This window comes from Anomaloglossus baeobatrachus, chromosome 4 (assembly GCF_048569485.1).
Source record: "Anomaloglossus baeobatrachus isolate aAnoBae1 chromosome 4, aAnoBae1.hap1, whole genome shotgun sequence".
Taxonomy (NCBI): Eukaryota; Metazoa; Chordata; class Amphibia; order Anura; family Aromobatidae; genus Anomaloglossus; species Anomaloglossus baeobatrachus.
In genome coordinates, this window is record NC_134356.1 from 80,391,612 (window position 1) to 80,398,731 (window position 7,120).

The 7,120-nt window shown below is 43.3% G+C and overlaps 1 protein-coding gene across 2 annotated transcripts in view; it reads right to left on the reverse strand.

The window, feature by feature from the left end:
* Positions 1 to 6,840, reverse strand: part of ATP10B (ATPase phospholipid transporting 10B (putative)) — a 739,295-nt gene extending 732,455 nt beyond the window's left edge. For both annotated transcript variants that reach the window (XM_075344442.1, XM_075344439.1), the window contains exon 1: positions 6,660 to 6,840. The gene's annotated coding sequence lies outside the window, so the exon portion shown is untranslated. The remainder of the gene's footprint in view (positions 1 to 6,659) is intronic.
* Positions 6,841 to 7,120: the final 280 nt, after the last annotated feature.

Genomic DNA, 7,120 nt, shown 5'->3' on the forward strand with positions numbered 1-7,120 from the left:
GGTTCTCCTTCCCTTTTGCCATGCGCTTGGTACTTCCTCGTACCTAGCATGACAATTACACCTACTACATGTTGGGATAGGATCTTGGAGATGGGAATACCCCTTATTGGCCATGTTCACACAGTGTATCTTCAGATGCGGCATTTTTGGCCCCAAAATACACACCCACGCCAAAAACGCATCAAAAAATGCATACGTTTTTGCCGTGCTTTTGCCACATTTTTCCCAATGCGTTTTTTTTTAAGTCAAATTGGAAGGGCTCAAAAACGCAAAAAGAATTGACATGCTGCATCTTCAAAAACAAAGCCAAGATGCAGCCAATCTGATAGACTTTGCCGGGGAAGGAAATGCATGCATTTAGGTAGATCTTTGTGACCTCAAAAACACAGTAAAAGATGCCCTGTGTGAACATACCTTAGTTTACTAAAAAAACAAAAAACAAAACCTCACTAAATACTCATTGTAAGGGCTCTTTTCCACTTGCGATAAAACATCAGATTGCACTCGCACCAATGTTAAGGCTGGAAACACATCTATGCGAGTAAAATCGGTCCGAGTTGGCTGAAAAAAACTCGGCTGAACTTCACCCGACTTCATTGTCATGCCGCGGCTCTGTCTGTGTCGCGTCCTGATTAGCGGTCACCCGTTAGGGACTCACCGGTGACTGCTAATCCCCTGAGTGACTGAATTGAGTAGCGCGATTAGTGCTGCTGTCACTCAGGTTACCCGCGGCTAGCTGGATCCTCCCCCCGTGACCGCAACTCATCTGTGACTTCATTGCTGTCACTCGGGCGACTTGCTGTCACTGTTGGAGGATCCAGCGGTGGCCGCGAGTTACCTGACTGACATCATCAGCTGATCGCGATACTCACCTCAGTTGCTGCGTGGAGCTGACAGGAGCTGCGGTGTTCTTCTGCAGCTCCTGTCACCTTCATTTAGCAGAGCTGGAAGCAACGAGAGACCTCCATGGATTACGTCGGACAAGGATGGGTTTTTTGGGTACTTAATAAAGTGGTGAACGAGGCTCTTTATTATTGGTTATTATTTCAAATAAAGGATTTTTTCACTGTGTGTGTTTATTAACTTTAAATTTACAGGTTAATCATTGAGGGAGTCTCAGACGCCTGCAATCATTAATCTAGGATTTAGTGGCAGCTATGGGCTGCCATTAACTCCTTATTACCCCGATTGCCAACGCACCAGGGCAAATCGGGAAGAGCCGGGTACAGGAGCAGTGTGAACGCCGTGCAGCGCCGCGCTGGGGATCGGGGATCGGTGAGTATGAGGGGGGGAGGGAGGGGGGAGGGGGGGGGGGGAGAGGGATAGACCGACATGGACAGAGAGAGGGACAGAGATAGTGACCGACCGACAGAGAGAGAATAGAGAGCGAGAGGGAGAGACCGATTGACAGAGAATAGTGATTGACAGACATTGTGAGACATCATTCGTTTCCAGTGTTTTAGGAAACATGCAATAAATGTATTTAGAAAATCGGATGTCACTAGGATGGTGTGAGTCCCGTCCCCTGACATCCGATTTTTTACACGCTCCCATAGACTTGCATTGGAGAGACTCGCAGTGGAAACTCGCAAAAAAGCAGCATGCGGAAAAAAAAAAAAAAGCTACAATTTTTTTTCTCAGTCCGATGCGGACTGAGAGAAGGAAAAAAAAAAAAAAAAAAAGAAAAATCGCAAAAGCGGGCTGAATCATACAATAACAAGTGTCCGATTCAATGCGAGATTTTCTCGCATTGCTCTACTGCGAGAAAGTCGCAAGTGAGAAGCAGCCCTAATCAATGAGGCAATGTCCTCTTGATTATTTTTCTTTGACACGAATAGTGCTCTCGGTGTAATCACAGCATGCTGTGTTTGGCAGCAAGTCTCAGCTCACGCACGCACCCCCATACAAGCCTATGGGAGCGTATGAAACATCACACTGCACTCGCATGTTATCATTAGTATGCATAGAGGGCCATGTGGGGCCCATCATTAGTGTGTATGGAGGACCATATGGGGCTCATTAGTCTGTGTGTGGATCACATTTGCGGCATCATACGGTATTGGTGTCACCATGCATTGCAAGGTGGAGGGTTACAATAGGGTCATCATACCATTCACTGTGGGAATATCATACATTGTGTGACACCTGTGTTAGCATCATAAGGGCAATCTAGGGGCTTGAATAGGAGAAACATTACTTCAGAGTTGGGAGATATGCTCTTCTGTAACTCCAACAAATATTAAAAGGTTGGTGTTTTATGGAGAAGGGGGCATAAGCTTTTTATTTACACCCCTGTGTAAGAAATGCCCAATGCTCCCATCATGTGATATAAGGCAGGGTTCACATGTCTAGTAATGATCCATTTGTAATGGATTCGATTGAGGTCTAATAACCTCATGAGGTCACCTCAGGTCACAGCAGCAGGTCACACAGTAGCACAAGAGCCGCAGGCTGTAACGTCATGAGTTCGCCACAGGTCAGTGCCCGCGGCAAATTTTACACAAAGTAAGAGCCATCGGGACTGACTGGCGGTGAACCCATGACGTTACCGCACGTCAATGCCCGCGGCCCTCGCACTACAGTGTGACCCACTGCTGTTACCTCTGGTGACCAGTTCATAGCTCTGGTTCTTACAGAAGTGTCTGAGCCGACAGTGGCTGCTGTTCCAGCCTATAGGGAACATTCTGTTCTTCATAGGCTGGAACAGTGAGACTGTGGACGTCGTTGGACCCCTTTTAATGGATTACAGTTGAGCTAAATAAGTGTTTTGAAGAGCAATATATTGGTGTCTTGTTTCTTTTTTTTACTTTCTTTTTATATCTTTCAGATTTGCTTTGGAGGAACATTGTGGGACCTCGCTGTCGATTACGGAATACCTGAAAGGATTTTTTTTTTCTAATAAATTGGTTAATGAGAGCTTGTGTCGGGGAATTTTATTAGAAAAAAAATATTATTGGTTTTTTTTTGTCAATTTTCAAATACTGGATTAGTAATACCCATACTAATACCCCATATATTACCCAGTTTGCCACTGCACCAGGGTAACGGCATGAGCCAATGTGAAGAGTCAGGATTGGCACATTAATGGATGCGCTACTTCTGGGGCGGCTGTGACCTGCTATTTTTAGGCTGGGTAGGCTCCAGTAAGCATGGGCCTTCCCAGCCTGTGAATACCAGACCCCAGCTGTCCGCTTTACCTTGGCTGGTAATTCAATTTTGGGGGGGGCCTCACTTTTTTATTTAATATTTATTTAATTTTAAATAAATAATTTCAAGCAGCAGCGTGGTGTGACTTCTGTTTTGGATTACTAGCCAAGGTAAAGGTGCCAGCTGCGGTCTGCAGCTGTCTGCTTTACCATAGCTGGCTTCCAAAAATAACGGGTACCTCACATTTTTTTCAATTATTAAATTTGGGGCTAAAAACAAAGAAAAAGGGGAAAAAAAAAAAAAAAAAAAAAAAAAAAAAACACAAAAAAAAGCTAAACACTCTTTAGTGCTAATTAATTATATATATATATATATATATATATATATATATATATATATATATATATATATATATATATCACATCTATCTTATCCTATTCCATCCTATCTAGTTTTAATTTGCAACAGATCCATTAAAGCATAATGGGAGTCGATATGTGAACTATCTGGATCCATTGCCCATAGGCTGCCATTATGCTTTAACGGATTCGTTCGCCAACTGTATTTGGATCCGCTCAGAAAATGTTCTGTACCCAGGACTTTTCATCTGTCGAAAACAGATGGTTGAAGGATTGGCACCTAACGGATGACAGGTTTTGACCAATCCATTAACGAATCTGTCATCATTATAGTTAATGGATCCGTTTTTTGCATTTTCTAAATGGATGAAAAAATGGAAATGACTACAGGACATGTGAACATTGCCTAATTTTTAAGATCTATGAATTAAAAGTACTTACAACTCCTTTAAGTTTATTTCCATATGAAAATATTGTTATATTTGATAATGAAAATCTCTCAATTGTAGGCTTTTTTTTTTTTTTCATTTAAATAAATATCAATGTTGGTCAGTGACTTTGCCCAAGTTTTGTTTTAACTTTGGCCCTCTGTGTATTTGAGTTTGACATCCCTGTCCAAGGGCTCAGACATCAGGGATTTATATAGTCTCCAAAAACAAACCAAAGTTCCATCGGTGTTTATTTATCACAGTTTCAGTGTATTAGTTATCAGAGACTCATCAATTCTCAGAAAAGAAAAAACAAAAAAAAAAAAAAAGACAACAACCTGATGAAGGTTTCTCAAGTAAACAGTAAGAGAAACACAGACATAGCATGGATGGCATCCGACTATTGCCAATTTTATTACGGACCCACAGACTTGCATTGGCCAGTTTAACCATATCAAAATTTAATAATTTGTCCAGACCACTGCAACAAATAGACAGACAACAGCCATCTAGACTATAAGGGTATGCTCACACGAGGGTACGACTCGGGCGAGTTTCACATCACCCTACGCGGCCACTCGCTCTTCTTGACAGAAGCCGGTCAGCTGCATGTATTTCTATGCAGCTGACACTCTCCTGTCTGGAGAGTGTGCGGCCGCGCAGGGTGATGCGAGACTCGTGTGAGCGTACCCTTATAGGTACGATTTCTACACGTGAAAACTCAATGCAGGCTGCTTCAGACATCTGAGCAGATAGGTCCAAGCATGGAGTGGACGGCTGTGGCTTTCTTCTTGACATCAGTGTCAGACTCGTAGACACATGTATTTCTATGCAGCTGACACTCTCCTGGCCGGAGAGTGTGCGGCCACGCAGGGTGATGCGAGACTCGAGTGAGCGTACCCTTATAGGTACGATTTCTACACGTGAAAATCAATGCAGACTGCTTCAGACGTCTGAGCAGATTGGTCCAAGCATGGACTGGCCGAGACTTTCTTGAGATGAGCGTCAGACTTGTAGACACATATGAAGCGGTCAAGCTCGGGTCAGGAGGTCTGCGGACAGTTTGTGGATTGCAGTCACTGCTTGGTCCTAACATCTCTAGCAGCCCTTATAGAATTAATAAGCTAAATACTGACGACTGAATGAGCTGAAGACTTCTGAACATCCAATTCCTATACAGCTAGTATGACCATGAAGACACCTGTAGATTCTCATGGATGTAGATTCTCATGGATGTAGATTCTCATGGATGTAGATTCTCATGGATGTAGATTCTCATGGATGTAGATTCTCATGGATGTAGATTCTCATGGATGTAGATTCTCATGGCTGTAGATTCTCATGGCTGTAGATTCTCATGGCTGTAGATTCTCATGGCTGTAGATTCTCATGGCTGTAGATTCTCATGGCTGTAGATTCTCATGGCTGTAGAATCTCATGGCTGTAGAATCACATGGCTGTAGAATCACATGGCTGTAGAATCACATGGCTGTAGAATCACATGGCTGTAGATTCTCATGGCTGTAGATTCTCATGGATGTAGATTCTCATGGATGTAGATTCTCATGGCTGTAGATTCTCATGGCTGTAGATTCTCATGGCTGTAGATTCTCATGGCTGTAGATTCTCATGGCTGTAGATTCTCATGGCTGTAGATTCTCATGGCTGTAGATTCTCATGGCTGTAGATTCTCATGGCTGTAGATTCTCATGGCTGTAGAATCTCATGGCTGTAGAATCTCATGGCTGTAGAATCTCATGGCTGTAGAATCTCATGGCTGTAGAATCTCATGGCTGTAGAATCTCATGGCTGTAGAATCTCATGGCTGTAGAATCACATGGCTGTAGAATCACATGGCTGTAGAATCACATGGCTGTAGAATCACATGGCTGTAGAATCACATGGCTGTAGATTCTCATGGCTGTAGAATCTCATGGCTGTAGAATCTCATGGCTGTAGAATCTCATGGCTGTAGAATCTCATGGCTGTAGAATCTCATGGCTGTAGATTCTCATGGCTGTAGATTCTCATGGATGTAGATTCTCATGGATGTAGATTCTCATGGATGTAGATTCTCATGGATGTAGAATCTCATGGATGTAGATTCTCATGGATGTAGAATCACATGGCTGTAGAATCACATGGATGTAGAATCTCATGGCTGTAGATTCTCATGGCTGTAGATTCTCATGGCTGTAGAATCTCATGGCTGTAGAATCTCATGGCTGTAGAATCTCATGGCTGTAGAATCTCATGGCTGTAGATTCTCATGGCTGTAGAATCTCATGGCTGTAGAATCTCATGGCTGTAGAATCTCATGGCTGTAGAATCTCATGGCTGTAGAATCTCATGGCTGTAGATTCTCATGGATGTAGATTCTCATGGATGTAGAATCTCATGGATGTAGAATCTCATGGATGTAGAATCTCATGGATGTAGAATCTCATGGATGTAGAATCTCATGGATGTAGAATCTCATGGATGTAGAATCTCATGGATGTAGAGTCTCATGGATGTAGAATCTCATGGATGTAGAGTCTCATGGATGTAGAGTCTCATGGATGTAGAGTCTCATGGATGTAGAGTCTCATGGATGTAGAATCATGAATGTAGAATCACATGGATGCAGAATCTCATGGATTTGTGCTCAATATACAAACAAGACACACAAGTTTTAACAAGTGCCAGTGACTTATGTGACAAAAGGAGGTAGTAAGGGACTTACTGTGCAGCAGACGACAAGGCCTCCTGGTGGGGAGAGAGTTTCTTGGAACATCCACAGCTCTAATAGACAGCACAACTTCTGGGATGGGTTTAAACAAAGTTTAGTGTTCAGGCCTCACCCACACTCTGCTTACTGAGAAGAAACAAATCTCCCCAGCAGTGACTGGGAAGATAAGCTGGCCACACCTAGGCTGCTCCACACTCTCTAGGCAGAATGTATAGTCCTAGTGTAGGCAGTCTGCTGTCACTCAGCGAATTCCTCAGTCCACACAGATCTGCATTGTGCTCTGTGGGGACACAAACACTTTACACATGGACACTATTAACCGCATGAATGCCAGGAGCGTACAGCGTGGATTTGACAGTATAATGTATGCTGTGGAACATCCGTATTAAAGGATCGAACAGTATAGAAGCTCATGTCTCCCTTCTGTGATCACGCCCATTACCCCTCCCTGTGTC